Here is a 19520-nt window from a genome sequence, read left to right on the forward strand (position 1 = left end):
CGCCCTGTCTTCCTAATGGTGTGACTTTTAAAGATTTTTGTTTTTATTTATTTGAGAGAGAGAGAGCATGAGCAGGGAAGAGGCAGGGGAAGAAGAAACAGACTCTCTGCTGAGCAGGGAGACTGCTGTGGGGCTTGACCCTAGTACTCCTGGAACATGACCTGAGCTGAAGGCAGATGCTTAACCTACTGAGCCACTCGGGCACCCCATCTAGTTGTGTGACTTCTAGAAAGTTTCTTAATCTTTCTAATCCTCACTCTGTCCATCTATAAAATGGGGACAATATTACCGCACTGGACTGCTATAAGGATGCAATAAAATAAACTACACACAGAATTTACCAAACCTCTTAGCCCCCAGGGAACTCTTGGCAAAGGTTAGTCCCTTTGCTTTTCCAACCTCTATCATCTTCACTTTGATGCTAACACCCTCCAAAGTGTAGCTGATATGATACCCACTTCCCATTAATTTCTCACCTTTTGTTTAGTTCTTAATCAAATCAAATCAATACAGTCAAACAAATCCTACTCAATCCAATACAATCAAAGACAATCCAACTTCTGCCTTACGCACTTCACTAGAAGGCCTCTGGACAAATGAGATTTTCATGGGCTTCTTCTTATTTAATGTCTCTGGAACGTTAGAAGTGCGCTTGACTCCCTCCTTTTCTTTCAAACCTCTCTCTTTCTTTAGCTTGGAGGAGAGAGTAGCCAAAAGGATAAACTGTGTCAGTTATTAAACTATGGTCTCTCAATTTTAACCCACTCTCTCTATACTCTATGGCTGGAGATTTCAACACTCCTCTTGTAATTAACAGAATAGGCAAGTAGGCAGAAATTCATCAAAGAGATAGAGGTCTCAAATGACAGTATCGACTTGATGAAATTGACATTTCTAGAACACTCCACCCAACAACAGCAAATACACAAAAATTTAATGACTGACGCAGTTTATCCCTTAATTACTCAGCATTCATAATGACCTTTCAACACATTTTAAACTTCCGTAGAATAACAATGACTTCTTTAGGCTGTCACCTAGCAAAGGGCAACTAATTTTTGTACAACTAAAAACATTTCTCATCTTCTCCTCAGAACGAAGAAATAAAAAATTTCAGAAGTTATTGAATAAATCTTTATGAGACAATCATGGTAGATATCTCTAGGCTACATTAATTACTTCTGAAATACAGTTGCAGCGCCGACTGAGTATTTTTTACCTAAAGGTGAATCATAAAGTTAATTAACACTGTCAATCTTTGTATATAATAATAAGGGAAAGGAGAGGAGTAGAGAGAATTATAAAAAATACACACATGCACACACCCTAATAATTAACTAATAACTAGCATATATACTATCATAGTAGGTATTATATTATTACCTGTATTAGTATGTATACACACCCACATATACACACAAATATATACATATACGTCACACAAAAAATACACATAACAAGAGAGGAAGGAAGTATGCTTAACTGTTAGAGTCCTCATATCTATAAATGGCCACAAGAAGCTATTGGTCTTCCTTCTCCCTCTACCGTTCCATGTTTTCTTTGTCCTTAGCCAGCATCTCAGTTGATTGGAGTTTTCTACTTGAAAGTATGACTCAAACTTTCATTCCCAATGGGTCTGCATCCTCAGTAGCCCTGGTTTTTGTTTTTTGGTTTTTTGTTTTGTTTTGTTTTTTTTTTGTAAATTTTCATTATCTTTTACTCTTGGATATGTGAGTATTAAGAAGCACCTCAGAGAACTCCTTGGGTTCCAGATATAATCCTCTTCATTCTCATTGGGTAGCAATCTAGTCACCTTTTTAGTGGGGATTAGTCCCACCAGCTAGAAGGGTAATCCTATTCTTTGTCTATTAGTTCAGAAGTACAAGGAACCCAGAATGGCTAAGTTACATTTCAGCTTCTGGTTCACTGGGAAATTTCGTTATTGTCTCATGATGGAAACATTTCTCTCTTAACCTCCAAACCAGTGGAGTTCAAAGTTGCAGGGGAAGCAAAAATTCTGAAGGGAATTGTTACGTGTAATAGTGAGAGAACTACTCTTCGCTTCTACCTCTTGCTTCCTGGAACCATATACTCTGCTTATTGAGGAAACATTGCTTTATCTTTGCTGTTAACTTAAAGCATAACTGCATCTTGCCTTATCCATTCAGTGTTATCTCCCAACTGGTACCTTTGTTGGAGGACAAGGGTAATAGAAGGAAATAGACAAGGAAATAGAACCAGTGTTCTATTAGGCCAGCTGCTTCTTGGTGACGTTGGATTTCATGGGCATGAACCCACTACTGCCTTAATAGTGTACTAGAACCAGAAACAAAGGTATTTTAGTATGAATGGCAGCACCAGCAGTAGAGATTGTATAGATGGATGGAACAAGAGATTCCTAGAAATATCAGGATCTTTAATCCCCAATTTTGTATCTCTGTGTCAGATCTCTGTGGCTGTGTCAGATCACAAAGACATGAAAAATATTGATCAACTCCCATTGTCACCAAATTCCAAATTACTTTATTTAAAATTTCTTGAAACAGGGCAGCTGGGTGGCTCAGTTGGTTAAGTGTCTGCCTTTGGCTCAGGTCATGAGCTTAGGTCCTGGGATTGAGCCCTGCATGGCATCCATCAGGCTCCCTGCTCAGCGGGGAGTCTGCTTCTCCCTCTCCCTTTGCCCCCACCCCCCACTCATGCACTCTCTCCCTCTCTCTCTCAAATTTTTCTTGAAATAAATGGGCTCCTAGATGGACGAGACTTATCATCAGACCATCTTAATTACCCTGGAATTTGCTATAGCAGGAATTCAACCTCTAAAACCATGTACAGATTAATCAATAGTGGTATTTCTGAATCACTCTGGATGTAAAAGTTCTTAATATCAGTCAAGGGAAAAATGAAATGTTTCTTGGTCGCCTTATGGTGGATGGTGGATGAGGGTTTGGATAGGGCTGCTTTTTTAAAGGGAAATAAAAGATGAGGTCTGTGAAGACATTGGTATTTGAATCACAGGGTAAGAAGGGAGCCCTGGTTCTCTTTTTGATTTGAAAGAAATTATTAGAAATACCCAAACCAGTTAGAGGCAGAATGTAACATAAAGTTGAATTTAATAATTATCTTTTTGAATGCAATTCAGAGCATTTTAATTCACTCCTAAAATTTAATATGCTGCCCCAGTACCCAGCAGGCAACTTTTCTACCTGCAAATTTAGATATAATTTTCTGTTTCTATTTCTTTAAATGTGTTCATGATACAGTCTTGGCCTTCAACATAATCATACACATATTTTGCAAATATATCTATGTATGGCTCATAGGATCTATAGGTAAGGAATTCAGGATCCAATATTTCAAACTATCCATGCAAAAATATTGGTTTCAGTCTTCTTCTTCTTTTTTTTAAAGTATTTTATTTATTTGACAGAAAGAGAAAGGGAGAGAGTGCACAATCAGAGGGAGTGGGAAAAGGAGAAGCAGGCTTTCCACTGAGCAAGGGGCCCAACACAGGGCTTGTCTCCAAGGCCCTGGGATCGACTTGAGCCAAAGGCAGACAGACTGACTGAGCCACCCAGGCACCTGGTTTATAGTATTCTAACTTAGAACTCAGGAAGAGGGTTCTAGAAGCAAGGCCTTGTGCTTTGAAATGAGAAAGAGTTGGTTTCGTATTACATCTGTAATAAATTACCATAAACTTATTTCTTAAAAAAATGCAAATTTATTATCTTATAGTTCTGGAGTTCTGAAGTCTGAAATGGGTCTCGCTGGGTGTTAGTATACTGTTTTCCTTTCTGGAGACTCTAGAAGAAAATGTTGGCTTTTTTAGCTTCTAGATGCTGACCACATTTCTTTTTTTTTTTTTTAATCTTTTTTTTTAAATTTATTTTTTATTTATTTTCAGCATAACAGTATTCATTATTTTTGCACCACACCCAGTGCTCCATGCAATCCGTGCCCTCTATAATACCCACCACCTGGTACCCCTTCAAAACCCTCACATTGTTTTTCAGAGTCCATAGTCTGTCATGGTTCACCTCCCCTTCCAATTTCCCCCAACTCCCTTCTCCTCTCTAACTCCCCTTGTCCTCCATGCTATTTGTTATGCTCCACAAATAAGTGAAACCATATGATAATTGACTCTCTCTGCTTGACTTATTTCACTCAGCATAATCTCTTCCAGTCCCGTCCATGTTGCTACCTCAATGTGAGACAGGAATCCATCAGAATCCTAGAGGAGAACATAGGCAGTAATCTCTTCGATATCAGCCACAGCAACTTCTTTCAAGATATGTCTCCAAAGGCAAAGGAAACAAAAGCGAAAATGAACTTTTGGGACTTCATCAAAATCAAAAGCTTCTGCACAGCTGACCACATTTCTTGACTCTGGGATCCCTTTCTCCATCTTCAAAGCCAGCAATGCTGCATCTCTTTCTACTTTTTGTAGTTCATATCGCTACCCCCCAACCCACCTCTTCTTCTGCCTTCCTCTTCTACTTCTAAGGACCCTTGGGATTGCATTGGTCTATCTGGATAACCTAGTATAATCTCTCTACATAAGGCCAATGGGTCAGCAATCTTAGTTCCGCCTGAAATCTTAGTTCCCCTTTGCTATGTAGGGTAAAATACTCAGATCATGGGAGTTAGGACATGGATATCTTTGAGGGGCCATTATTGTGTGCCATGACCTTGTTCTGGATTCTAACCCTGTGTCTTCAGAACTATGTAGCATTGGGCAAGTTACTAATTTTGCAAAAGGCCTCATTTGGTAGTGGGGTAATGGTGGGTATTTGGTGAAGATTAAATGAGCTGATATGTGCCATGTGCTTAAGAGTCCCTAGCACATAGCAATAGTGAATGTTAGCCAGTTTTGTTTTAGAACTTAGGTATGTTTGCTCATTGTGGGTCTGGATTAGAGATCCTTCTTTTGAACTCTCACAGAAGCCTGTCCTTTCCTGACCGTAGCGTACCCAATCTTGCAATGTCACCATCTGTTTATGTGTCTTTTCCCTCTATTAAACAGAGTTTCCTGATGATAGGGAAGCTAACTTATATATCTCTGTAACCCCCTCACGCTTGGCACAAAAGAGGCTTCCCAAAAAATGACTGGGTTAAAGTATGTTCCCATTAAATGTAAAAAATGAATCTTTTCCTAACCATAAGAAAAGTGAATGAATAAAGTTTTCTCAATTGCACAATTTTCTCCTATAACATTTTCTTCAAACTTTGGGGACTTCTCACTCTTTATCTGCTATGAAACCCTTTCAGATTAAGCCAAATTATTATGATTAAATGTACTAATTGATGGAAATGATGTATTTTGGAAAATCATGATTAATGAGGACATTTAGAAAATAACTGATAGTCAGCTAACACCATCAAAAGCTGTGAGTCTGCTTTTCCACAGATGTACTTTGGAGATCAAGAGAAGTACTGTGTGAACAGCGGAAGATAATCCATTTGAACAAAAACTCTTTTCTCCTCAAGCCCCCACGGTGATATTGTGATTTTTGGTGGAATTTGTCAGCATATCCTCAGCTAGTGGGCATGAGCTATAATTAAATGAAGACTACATTATTAAATATACATGTAGGAGGGAAAAAACATGATCTACATGTGAGGTGTGAGGATATGATCATCCCTGATTGGAGAGGAAGACAGAGACCTTTACAAGAAATAAGCTAATTTTATAGAGCTTGTGCATTGAAGAGTGAAAAAAAAGAAATCAGAGGAGAAATTTTTAACCAACTTTTTTTTTTTTTTTTCTTAAAGATTTTATTTATCAGAGAGAGAGAGAGGGAGAGAGAGCGAGCACAGGCAGACAGAATGGCAGGCAGAGGCAGAGGAAGAAGCATGCTCCCTGTTGAGCAAGGAGCCCAATGTGGGACTCGATCCCAGGATGCCGGGATCATGACCTGAGCCGAAGGCAGCTGCTTAACCAACTGAGCCACCCAGGCGTCCCAGAGGAGAAATTTTTAAATCTTACTTAAGGTGGTAGGCTCAAATTGTCTCAAAGGGAGCCCACACATTCTGAGACTCCATAACCAAGAGGAAAGCTCTGTGGGCAAAATACAGAAAAGACTGGCATTTAGGTCGCTATGAGGAATATAGCTTTGATCTAAGGCACAGTGGCTTCAGTAAAAACTCAGTAGGCAGACATCCCTCCTTCTTCAAGGATCTAGAAAACCAAGAGTGAGTCAAGTGAGTGCACAGAGCATTCACATTACATATCCACACAGGCTTATGTGTGTCTTTCCCACTAGACTTAGAGGTTGGCGAGAGCACATACTGAGCTTGAATTTCTGTAAGCAGGGGCTTAAAATTGTGCCTAGCATATAGAAAACATGGAGTAAGTATTTGTCATTAAATAAAGGAGCTTGTGTCATGGAAATTAAAACCCAGAAGGGAATAAATTTATCTTCTAGACTATATGTCTTCAAATGTATCTGAACAGCAGAATCACCTTAGGAGTGGGTATGGTGGGTGCTTTTAAAGAATACAGAATCTAAAATACATAGGGAATACACTATTTACTCCCTCTGAGGGAGACAACTCAAAGTACCCTCCTCATCCAGCTAAATACTTTCCCCTTAAGATTGGGAACAAGGCAAAGATGTCTTCTCCTGCCACTTCCATTCAACATAGAACTGGATGTTCTAGCAAGTGCAGTAAGACAAGAAAAATAAACAAAAGGCATTTTGATTGAAAAAGAAGTTATAAAACTTTCTGTTCACCAGTGCCATGACTGTCTTCATAGAAAATCCCAAGGAATCCACAAAAATTTCCTAGCACTAGTGAGTTAGTTTATCAAGATCACAGTTTATAAGGTTAATATACAAAAATCATATTTTTATGTATAAGCCATCCATAATTGGGAATTGACGCTTACATTTTCAATAACACATAGTTAAAAAAAATACGGAGTTATAAGACTAACAAAAATGTACAGGATCTTTATGTTCAAAACTACAAAACACTGATAAAAGAAATCAAAGAGGATTTAAATGGAGATATTCATCATATACATGGATTATAAAACTGAACACTGTTACAACGCTAATCCTCCCCAGATTGGTCCATAGATTCGGTGCCATTACAAAATATCAGTAGAAATTTAGTAGATATTGACAAGATGATTCTGAAGTGTATTTGGGAAGGAAAAGGAGCTAGAACAGTCAAGATAATGTTGGAAAAGAAGAAAAAAGTTGGAAGACTTGCCCTGCTTGATTCAAGACTCATTAGAAACCTACAGTGATCAAGACAGTGCGGTATTGGCAAAAGGACAGATACATAGATCATTGTAACAGAACAGTGAGTCTAGAAATACATCCATACATATAGGGTCAGTTGATATTTGACAAAGCTGCAAGATGATTAAATGGAGAAAATAGTCTTTTCAGTAAATGCTGTTGTAGTAATTGGATATCCATGAACAAAAAGAACCTTAGCTCATACCTTATACCTCATGCAAAACTGAACTCATAGTAGATCATAGACCTAAATATAAAATGTAAAACAATAAAACTTTTAGGAGATGACCTATGTGACATGGGATTAGGTAGAGTTAAATATGGTACCATGAGGATAATACATAGAGGAAAAATTGATAAATTCAAATTCATCAAAATCAAAACTTCTGCTTTGTGAAGGATCACAGTAAGAAAATGAAAAGACATGCCTCATATAGGGAGAAAAATACTTGCAAATCACATATCTGATAAGAGGTTTGTATCCAATTTATATAAAGGACACTTAAAACTCAACAGTAAGCAAGAAAATGAACCAATTAAGAAATAAGAAAAATTTTTTGGGTGCCTGGGTGGCTCAGTCAGTTAAGCAACTGCCTTCAGCTCAGGTCATGATCTCAGAGTGCTGGGATCGAGTCCTGCATTAGGCTCCCTTCTCCATTGGGAGTCTGCTTCTCCCTCTGACCTTCTCCCCTCTCATGCTCCTTCTCAAATAAATAAAATGTTTAAAAAGAATGAAATAAGAAAATTTTTAAAATAGATTTCAGTGGAATTAAATAGATGATATATAAGCACATAAAAATGCTCAACATCATTAGTTATTAAGGAAATACAAATTAAAGCTGTTATAGGCCATTTAAAATGACTTGAAGCAAAACAAAGCAACAAAAACCTAGCAATGTCAAATGGAATGGATGCAAAACAACTGGAATGATCATATATTGCTGTTAGGAGTGCAATTTCAAAAGCAGTTTGGCAGTTTCTTTTAATTTTTTTTATTGAGGTGTAATTGACATGTAACACTATACAGTTTCAGGTGCACCATATAATATGGGCAGTTTCTTAAATAGGTAAACATACACTTACCACAGGATCCAGCAATCCCAGTCGTCTGTATTTACCTAAGTGAAATGATAATTTGCATTCGCACAAAAACCCACAGGCCAATATTACTGTAGCTCTATTTGTGATTGTCCCAAACTGGAAATAACTTAAACTTCCTTCAACTGGTGAATGAATAAACAACCTGTGGCACATTCAAACAAGAAAAGGAATAAACCACAGACATACTCAACAACACAGATGAATCTCACTTGCCTTATGCTAACTGAAGGAAACCAGACTTGAAAGGCTACAGACCATATGATTTCACTGATATGACATTCTTAAAGAGACAGACTGTAGAGGCAAAGAATGCATCATTGATGGCCAGAGGTTAGGGTTGGGGGGGGGAGTTTGACTACAAGGGGTAACAACACTTTTGGAGTGATAGTACCATGTATTTACCAACATTTGCAGAGCTAGTCCTTTAAAATTTTATTGTATATGACTCTTTGAAAGGCACATGATTAGCCATTAGGAAAATGCAAATAAAAACTGCAGTGAGATACACCTTCACAGCCACTAGGATAGTATGACTTAACAAGTGGCAAATAACAAGTGTCGTCAAGGACAGGGATAAACTGAAGCCCTCACACATGACTGGTGAGACTATAAAATGGTGCTGCTATTTTGGGAAACAGAGTGGCAGTTCCTTAAAATGTTGAACATAGAGTTACCATGTGACCCAGGAATTCTAGAACTAGATATATACTCCAGAGAAATAAAAACGTATGTCTAGGGGCACCTGGGTGGCTCAGTGGGTTAAAGCCTCTGCCTTTGGCTCAGGTCATGATCCCAGGGTCCTGGGATCGAGCCCCACGTTGGGCTCTCTGCTCAGCGGGGAGCCTGCTTCCTCCTCTCTCTCTGCCTGCCTCTCTGCCTACTTGTGGTTTCTGTCAAATAAATAAATAAAATCTTTAAAACAAAACAAAACGTATGTCTACATAAAAACCTATACATGAATATTCACAGCAACATTCTTTCTAACCAGTGTCCATCACCCAGCCTCCCTATCCCTCCTCCCACCCCCCAGCAACCCTCAGTGTGTTTCCTGAGATTAAGAGTCTCTTTTGGTTTGTCTCCCTCCCAGTCCCATCTTGTTTCACTTTTTCCCTCCCTTCCCCCCATGACCTCCCACCCTGCCTCTCAAATTCCTCATATCAGAGAGATCATATCATAATTGTCTTTCTCTTATTGACTTATAATACCCTCTAGTTCCATCCACATCATTGTAAATGGCAAGATTTCAGGTTTTTTTGATGGCTGCATAGTATTCCATTGTAGATACATACCACATCTTCTTTATCCATTCATCTGTTGATGGACATCTAGGTTCTTTCCATAGTTTGGCTATTATGGGCATTGCTGCTATAAACATTCAGGGGCACATGTCCCTTCAGATCACTACATTTGTATTTTTAGGGTAAATACTCGGTAGTGCAAATGCTGGGTCGCAGGGTAGCTCTATTTTCAACTTTTTGGGCACCTCCATACTTTTTTCCAGAGTGGCTGCACCAGCTTACATTCTTACCAACAGTGTAGGAGGGTTCACCCCAAAATAAAGGGGATTTTTAAATCACTATCTCAGAGACACTATTGTCTCCAAGCACTTCTGCCTTCCCACCGCTATCTTCAACTGACCCTGGTTCTTCCTGCAGCCTGCAAGCTGGGAGCTCAGAACAGCTGACACACTGATGTCCTGGGGGTCCCTCATGACCTACAAACTCTTCTTTCTTGGCATATAGAGCATTTAAGATTTTAAAACTTAGTAACCAACATTTTTAAAATGAGAAGGTTCACATTAAATGTGGATTTCTGGCTTCTCCGGAATAAACAAAATGAAACAAATCTAACTCAAGGACCACACCAGATCTGCATTCTCCACGTGGAAAATGAGACTGCCCTCTTTAGGGCAAGATGCCTTCCCTCCTTCGCTCGCTCCCTCCCGCATGCTTGGTCTAATTTACTTCTTTGTCCCTCCTTTTTTAATGCCTTAGGGACATCTAAGTTTTGCAAGCCGGCTCAGAGCTCTCCCTGCATCAAAACTTCCTTATTTTGCATCTCATTCCCTCAGGCCCTGTTTGATGATTGGCTAATCCTGGGGTTGGTAACCTTGGATGCACCACAGAGCCTCCAGGGGCCAAAGTAAAAAATCCCTAAGTAAGGGTGTGCCCCTGACCAGTTAAATCAGAATCTCCTGGTGGGGGTGGGGAGTGGGGCACAGGCCTAACAGGAAGAAACGGAGCAAAAATCCAACTTCCTAGGTGATTCCAATTTGTATCTAGGGAGGCGAGTCACTGGGCTAATCTGCTAATTTAAGAAAAGGTTTTAGTATGCAATAATGGTTTAACAGCCTCTCAGATGACTTTTGTTTTTCAAGCATTGCCTGACTGGGTAAATGATGTGGAGATTAAAGGCAAAACAAAAGAGTGTTTTTGGTCAGGTGAAACTTTTACTTGATTCTCCAGTCAGTGTGGGTGGGGGGTTGGACACTCAAGTTAACTCTCATTTCTATAACTAGTCATATTAGAAGATTTTGTTATTGTAAGAAGCATGGATAAGTCACGATGCCTTTAAGGTTTTACATGGGGCTTTTCTTCTATTTTTAAACAGCAAGATTTTTAATCAATGGATTTTGGTTGCTATCGAGCCCTGTGGGTTCTGGCAATGTCCCTGGGGTTGACAAGTACAAGAAGTTAACAGTGGCTTTTTAAGAGGTCATAAGTGGCCAAAACAGCAAGACAGGAACATGTGTTGGCAGCCATCCATAAAGATGGGTGGCACGAATTGACAAGACATTTGCTTCTCATCACCGGCAGTTGAGATGGAAGCTCTGGAGACGTTCTCCAATGGGAATGTCCTCCTCCCGAGTTTTTTGTTCCAGGCTGTTCACAGAAGGCTCCAGGTGGAGCCCCCTCCCACCTCGTGGGCCTGTCCTTGCAAGGTTCCTTTGAACGCCCTGCTTCAGAGACCCCAGGCCCGTCCTAATCAAAGCCTAGAAGAAGGTGCTGTAGGTCGAATCTCACCTCCTGCGACCCGAACAGGCAAACAAATGGCACCCCTGGGAAAGTACGAGTGCAGCCTGGCTAGAACCCTGGGCCACCGCTAGGACTAAGCGGGCACCACGGGGATAAGGCCGGCGGCCGCACCCGAACAGGCAAACAGGCGGGGCGTTCACCGCACCTGCAAACCGCGCGCCTCTGCCGGCCCCCGAGCCCCCCCTGCATTCCCGCAGTCCAGCCCACCCGGGAGGCAAGCTGCAGGCGGGGTCGCAGTGGGGAGGGGGGTCGGCGGCCGCGAGGACCAAGACACCGCGCGAGGCAGGGGAGGGGGGCGCGGCGGGCGGCGGTACTGTCCAGGGGGAGGCGGGCGGAGGGAAGGCGCTGCCGCCGCTGCTGCTGCCGCCTCTCCGGCGGCGACACAGACGCCGGGAGCGGCCGAGGCGGTGAGTCGCAGCGCCTTCCCTCCGATTCTCCGGATCCAGGGTATATAGGAGTTGCAGCCAGGGCGGGTGTGCGGGGGCCGGCGGCGCCGAGAGCGGCTGCTGGAGAGGGGACCCGCGCGCTCGGGGCCGGGCGGGCGCAGGGGTGGGCGCGAGGAGCCGCGCGGTCCTGGGGACCCGGTCCCCGCAGCCATTCCCGGGGCAGCTCACCCGGTCAGTTCCCTGTCCTGCCCTCAGTGCCGCGTAGGGAAAAGAAAACAAAGCCAAAGACCCCGAGGATGGGTGGCAGGAAGGGAGAGAGCAACTTTGCACACCGACGCGCTGAGGCGCGGGGCGGGCAGGATGGGGGCGCGCTGGGTCGGAAGGGGGCGTTCGTGCGCCTGGTGGCCCGGGGACCTCTGGAGCAACCCTTCGGGGCGGGGGCTGGGGTCGAGGGCACTGCAGGTTCCAGGGCCTGCAGAGTCGGCCCCCCCGCCGAGAGGCTGCAGGAGGTGTGTGTGGGGAGTGGGGCCCAGGGGAGGGGGCTTTCGGAGCCACCGAAGGAGGTGGTTGAACCCAGAGGAGGAAGTAGCATGCATTTGGGTCTCAGAACCTGAAAGATTTGCGTCTCTTGCCGTCAGGGACTCGGGAAGGGGTGTGCTGGGGAGATGTGTCTGAGTGTTTTTCAGTGCATACCGATTTATTTTTAGCTCCCAGAGAAGCAGGATGTGCAAAGTGGGTTGTATCGGCCCGGGAGGGGCAGGAGGTCTCCCTGTCCGCAGGAAATACACAAGTTTCTTGCTGCAGATGCTTGCTTTAACTTTCAAGCCCAAAGAAAGCCGGCCATTTGGCTCTCGGAAGATCTCCCTCCCGCTGTGGCCACTTTCTTCCTGCGGGTCTGTCTGAAGCTGCAGGCCAGGCCGGTCAAGTGTGCTTCTGCCATTAAACACGGGCCCCAAATGATGGTTCTGTTCGCAGGGTGTGAAACACAGAAGGGGGGGCTGCCAAGGTCTCGCTTGCTGAGAAGGAAACCACACAATCTTGCTCAAAGTTTTCCTAGCTTTGTCTGATTTAAAAATAACAGACTTAAGCAGCTGTATTATCAAGGGCAGGATTCTAGGTCCAGGTTTCTCAGACCCAATTGGCAATGCTTGTGAGGTTTTTTGCTCTGTCTGGGAGATGCCAGTGTTTTTGGGTCAAATGCAGGGTGCAGGGATTGCAGAGGAGAAGGAGGTAGTGTGATGGTGGGAGTGTGGGTGTATGGGAGGGGGACCACTGGGAGTGGTCTGGGGAGGGGCTTCCTTCAGAGGAGGAGGCTCAAGAACCTGAAACCCAAATGTTCATTCAGGTGCCTAAGCCAGACCCTTGGAAATTACCTCTGGAGTTTCTCCCATTTCAACCAGTCAGCACCAGTCCTGAGGACCGACCCTCTGCCTCTCTCTGAGTGTGCTAGGTGAGGGGGCTGTGAGGAGCATGGGCTGAGCAGCCAAACTGTTCTGGCTGGGACCCAAGTAGCCCCGTGACCTTGGGCTCCATACTTAACTTCTCTTCCTGATCTGTGGCATGAGGTTGATAATCCGTACCAAATGTATCTCAGGTTTGTTGTGAAGATAACATGAATCAATACACAGAAAGCACTTCCCACAGTGCCTTGTCATTAGTAAGGGCTGCAGAAATGTGAGCTGTTATCACTGTTGTTGTGGTTGATTAACCCTTCTCACAGCGGCTACTGTCACTGGTGTAGTTCATGTTGGTATCACTTGCCTGAGTTGCTCCAGTTGCCTTAACTGGGCTTGCTCTGAATCGGGATGCTCTTGCTCCAGCCCATTCTCCAAAGTGCCAGTAGATTGCTCGTTTGGAAAACAAAAATCTACACCGGTGACGCTGCTTCATTTCCTTCAGAGGTTTTCCGTGGCTTTCAGGGTAGAGTTGGGACTCCAGGGAATTTCATGACCTCACCCTTGTTTCCTCCCCAGCCTCATCTCCAGAGCCTCTCCTTGTCAGCTCCTCCCACCCTTCCTCGGCTGGGTGACTCCTGTGAATTTTTCCCTATTCATCAGCAGCGACAGTGCCTACCGATAGACCTCTTGGCAGCCCCCCCACCCCCGCGCCCCCAGATAACTGAGCTGCTCTTGCTTCCTGTGACCATAGTACCCCGTGCATACCCCTCCCAGCGCCCTGCATTGTCATCTGTGTACGTCTTCCTCACCTGCAAGTGCCTTGAGAGATGGATTGTGTCAGTAAATGTTTGTCGAATTAATAAACGAACGGCAAGCAAAGTTCAGTCCTTTTCACTAAAACCAGAAACAAAAGTGCAGAATAATAGAAAGACCAAGCCAGTCTTTAGTATAATGCTGTACAATAAAAAAAACTCTGCGAGATACTAAGGAACCAGAAGTTGGTCAAAAGCAATGTGGCATACTATCTTGGAACCATTTCAGACCCTTTAAACTGTAAAGGGTCAGACTAATAATGGGGAAATGTAGTGATTTGAACTCTTCCCTTCTTTCCCTGATAGAAAGGTGGGGCATCTCTTGGGCTGGGAGGGGTGTTTTTTTTTTAAGATTTTATTCATTTATTTGATAGACAGAGATCACAAGTAGGCAGAGAGGCAGGCAGAGAGAGAAACAGAGAGGAAGGGAAGCAGGCTCCCCGCCAAGCAGAGAGCCCGATGCGGGGCTTGATCCCAGGACCCTGGGATCATGACCTGAGCTGAAGGCAGAGGCTTTAACCCACTGAGCCACCCAGGTGCCCTGGGAATCCAGCTCTTTGAAGAGGTTGTGCAGTGACTTTGGTTCTGAAGGCAGAGGTGAATGTTACCACACACAGGGGCTTTGTAGATGGTCCTTGGATTGTGGCTTCCCCTGGAGCGCAGATTTCAGCTTGTTCTGGAATTTGTATTAAGAGGACAGGAACTATGTTGCCATCAAAGCTCCTCTGTTACATATCAGTCAATTCAGTATGTTCTAGATGCATTTCTGTCTGAGGCAGTGTTTCCAAGCATTCCATTATTGGGTTCTCAGGAGCTGTGCTGAGGGAGCTAAGATGGTGCCCCGTTCTCAGGGACCATCTCAGAGTCTGATTTCAAGGCTCCAGAACAGGGAGTTCCGTATAGCAGAGGAAACAAAAATGCTTTTTACATTTTGTAAGGGTTGTAAACAAAACAAATCAAAATATGAAGAAGACTATGTAATGGAGACCATGACTAAGATACTTACTACCCAGTTCTTTATAGGAAAATGTCACCAACTACTATTCTGGAGCTGAGACCATTGGTTTCTTTTCTTTCTTTCTTTCTTTTTTTTCTTCAAGTTTTTACTTATTTATTTGACAGAGAGATACAGCAAGAGAGGGAACACAAGCAGGGAGAGTGGGAGAGGGAAGCAGGCATCCTGCTGAGCAGGGAGCCCGATGTGGGGCTTGATTCTGGGACCCTGGGATCATGACCTGAGCCAAAGGCAGGCACTTAATAACTGAGCCACCCAGGCACCCCCACTGGTTTCATTTTTCATGTCATCTTTGATTGAGTGGTAGTGGCCACCTGGAGAGCTGGGTGGAATAGGAATCCAAAGCTGGATCCAGGCTCAGCATTAAAGAGCTCTGTGATCAATTAGTGATGTCTGTCAGGGCCTATAATTTTTATTCTTACTATCCTTCTATCTTTATCACCATGAGAGTATCATGAAAGGATAATGAAGGCAGAAATCAGGGAGAAAACGCATGAGTTAAAAGTCAACCTAAGAAGAAGCCAGGAAATTTTTACCACTACCATACCATACTGGTTAATTTTTACTACCATTAACATTAGTAGCTTCCATTTATCCAGTGTGTACTGTGTATGTACATAAGGATCCCATTTAAACTTTGTAGTAATTTTTTCAGGAGATACTTATTATACTGTTATACTATTATTCTGTTGCAAGTGTAAGATAATTTCAAGTAAAAAAAAAAAAAAGAACATTATTTTGGCTTTTATAACTCCTCAGTCCAGGGGAAGATACTTCAGGTATGGTTTGATCTAGACGTTAAGCATCATTACCACGGACTGACTTCTCTCTCCATATTTCTTGGTTTCCTTCTTGAAGTTGACACCATTTTTAGGTTCCATTTCATCATGGGCTTAAATCCAGCCTGAAAGGGAGAGACTCTATCCCAGCATTTCTTGCAGTGCTATGGCTTTATTTGCTTTGATTGGGTCCAGCGCCTCTTCCCGTGGCTGCAGTGCCACACATCAGCTGAGCTTGGGCTTGATCAGGTTTTAGCCCTGAGCCATAGGTGAAGGGGCAGGGAGCAGGGTAGTTCTCCAGGAGAACACTGTTGGAGAACACTGTTACACTGTCACCAGGAGACGGGCCAATAGATGATGGATTGCAAAGCAACAGATGTCCGCCATAGTACTGCTAACATTCACCCTTCATAGAGGAGGGAAACAGGTTTAGTAACACTCCATAACGTGCCCAAGGACACATGGCTAGATAAGAGCGGAGTTTTAATTTGAAACCCACAATTTATATGCTTAGTAGAATTATTTGTGAACAGAACAATTTTTTTTTTTTTTAAAGTAGGCTCCATGGGGCGCCTGGGTGGCTCAGTGTGTTAAGCCGCTGCCTTCGGCTCAGGTCATGATCTCAGGGTCCTGGGATCGAGTCCGGCATCGGGCTCTCTGCTCAGCAGGGAGCCTGCTTCCCTTCCTCTCTCTCTGCCTGCCTCTCTGCCTACTTGTGATCTCTCTCTGTCAAATAAATAAATGAAATCTTAAAAAAAAAAAAAAAAAAGTAGGCTCCATGCACAACGCAGGGCTTGAACTCTTGACCCAGAGATTAAGAGTTTCTGCCAACTGAGCCAGCCAGGTGCCCTGTGAACAGAACAATTTAAAGTGAGCTTAGTAAAAAAGTCCTAATCTCTTATATCTGAAAATATAGCTAACTAACTTCAAGAAATGCTAAGTATTGGCAGGCTGGAAGAGATGAGGAAAAGGAAGACACAGACTTCGTTGGCTGGATTTTTACTTACATTTTCAACCAAGATTTTTTAGCAGTTTCCACATGTTCAGCATGTGTTAAGTTCTAGTGGTGTAAGATGAATAAGATCTAGTTCCCTACCTTTAAGAAATTTATATTCCATGAGAAAGTGCAAGACATAATTAGAGGACAGGTTGACTGGAATGAGTGCGATGTCGGGGTAGGTACAGGAGCAGAGCCCCCTTGATGGGGACAGTGACCTCCCTGTTTGTTTCCCAACGCATCCCCATCACAGTGCTTTGTGTGATAGGCAAGCAATAACTGCTTCCTGAATATGCTATTTTTTCTTATTGCAGTTAAATACAAATAACACAACATTTACCACGTGAACCATCTTTAAGCGTCAAGTTCTGTGGCATTAAGGACATTCACATTGTTGTGCCCCCCTCACCACCATCCATCTCCAGAACTTTTGCATCTTTCCAAACTAAAACTCTATACCCAGTATACAAAAACTCTCCCTCACCCCCCCACCCCCATCCCCCAGCAACCACCATTCATTCCTCTTTCTGTCTGTAGGACTTTGACTACTCTAGGTACCTTGTGTTGAGTGGAATCATACAATATTTGTCATTCTGTGACTGGTTTATGACACTTAGTGTATTGTCTCCCCGACTCACTCATGTTGTGGTATATGTCCAAATGACCTTCCCTTTTGAAGCTGAATAATATGATATTGTGTGTCTACACCACGTTTTGTTTATCCATTCATTCATCAGTGAGCACTCCAGTTGCCTCCCCCTTTTGGCTACCATGAAGAATGCTGCTGTGAACATCGACGTACACATATCTGTTCAAGTCCCTGCTTTCAGTCCTTTTGGGGATATGCCCAGAAGTGGAATTTTGCTGGATCATATGGTAATTTTGTTTAATTTTTGGAGAAACTGCCGTACTGTTTCCTACAGCAGCCACCATTTCACATGCCCATCAACAATGCACACAGGCTCCAATTCCTCTCTATCCTTGCTAACACTAGTTATTTTAAGTTTTTTTTTTTGTTTGTTTGTTTGTTTGTTTGTTTTTTTTTTTAAAGATTTTATTTATTTATTTGTTTGACAGAGAGAAATCACAAGTAGATGGAGAGGCAGGCAGAGAGAGAGAGAGGGCGAAGCAGGCTCCCTGCTGAGCAGAGAGCCCGATGCGGGACTTGATCCCAGGACCCTGAGATCATGACCTGAGCCGAAGGCAGCAGCTTAACCCACTGAACCACCCAGGCGCCCTGTTTGTTTGTTTTTTTTTTAATATAATAGCCATCCTAGTGGGTGTGAAATGTTTAATGTAGTCTCAAAAGTAGATTGGGATCAAATTAGGAAGGACAGTAGTAGAATCTGAATTTCATCCAGAGGAACTTTTGAGTGTTTGTTGCCCTGTGGCGCTGGCATGATCACTCCCTCACAACAGAGAGAGTGAAGCGAGGAAAGACAATGGAAGGGTTAGGGGGTTATTTTAAATATTCAGATGAAAGAGAACCTAATGGTTTTCTCCATGTGTGTACAACCGAGGATATTATATTTATTGCCACACTAAATGGTATTGGCCTTGGGGAGGAAAGGTGAATGTGGCGCCGAGCTATCTCCTGACCAAGGATGGGCACAGACAAGTGGACTGCTGTTGCTAATAGTGACAACTATGATTACAGATGCCCTGATGCTCTTTCTGTGAACATGGCATGTTCTGACATTAACTGAATCAATTCTGAGAAATCTTTTAGAGGGTTTCTGCCGGGGTCCCACTAGCAGGCCAATGACACACTCCTAGGGTCTAACTGAAGAAAGTTTAGTGAGGGGACTATTTACTACAAAGATGTGGGCAGCCTTAAGGGAAATCGCCAAGAGTGGCCAGCAATGCCTTTTGGTCTTCACTGCACCAGCCCTGAGAGGGTGAGGTGAAAGAGAAGTTTCTGGAATGGCTGTTTAGTAGAGGAACGCAGCTTCTGCCAAACAGTGGCCTGGCACAGAGGCATGCAGGTAAGTGAGTCCCCAACCGCTCTTTTTTCCCCCTCTCTGATTTCTCCTGGTGCCTCCCAATTGTCCAGAGGGCAAGAAAACTTGTTGATATAAGGGCTCGATTGTAGGTAGAAGTCAGCCTCCCAGGGCTGAGGGAGGACGCTGGATATGGGGAGGAAAGCAGAGAGACTTCAGCAGGAGGGAGCGCTCTGATGATCCTTATTTCACAGGTGAGGGAACTGAGGCATCAGGAGGTTGAATGACCTGCCTGAGGTCACCAATAAGTTGTGGGGCTGGGATTCAAACCCAGTCAGAAACATTTCCAGTGTACATCCAGTCAGATCTGGAATGTTGTTAGATTTTCCCCAAAGCTATGTGTTTTGATTCTTTGGAAATAATCTGATCTGTACAAACTTGGCTTGGTTGTCAAAAAGTACAGTAAGTGACTGCTCAGAATTTCCCCTTTCCCCCCAACAAAGGCCAACATGTATTTCATATGTACATTTCATAACTGAATGATTATATTTAGATCAAAAAAATGTTTTCTATATAATTGGTGGGGGTGATAACGATGTCCTTGAAACACATGTGAGAAAGAAGTTTGTTTTGTTTTGCTTTTAGTGGAAAGCTCCAAAGGACTAGACGATGTAACTTGGCTGCTTAAACATTAATGAGACTTTGGGCGACGTTAGAAGAGTGTCCAGAGCAAGGGAGATGGTATTTCTTTCTGTGCTATTTTGGCAGGAGGGAATGAATGCAGAAAGCAGTGTCTCATGTGTGGGGAGCC

General features: G+C 43.3%; 1 protein-coding gene across 2 annotated transcripts in view; it reads left to right on the forward strand.

The window, feature by feature from the left end:
• Positions 1-11713: 11713 nt before the first annotated feature.
• The window catches only part of NCALD (neurocalcin delta), a 398244-nt gene continuing 390437 nt past the window's right edge, over positions 11714-19520 (forward strand). Inside the window, exon 1 of one of the 2 annotated variants that reach the window (XM_059165892.1) lies at positions 11714-11790. The gene's annotated coding sequence lies outside the window, so the exon portion shown is untranslated. Of the gene's footprint in view, positions 11831-19520 lie in introns of both variants that reach the window. The other variant, XM_059165893.1, reaches the window with a different exon arrangement.

The sequence above is a fragment of the Mustela lutreola genome, chromosome 3, assembly GCF_030435805.1.
Source record: "Mustela lutreola isolate mMusLut2 chromosome 3, mMusLut2.pri, whole genome shotgun sequence".
Classification (NCBI taxonomy): domain Eukaryota; kingdom Metazoa; phylum Chordata; class Mammalia; order Carnivora; family Mustelidae; genus Mustela; species Mustela lutreola.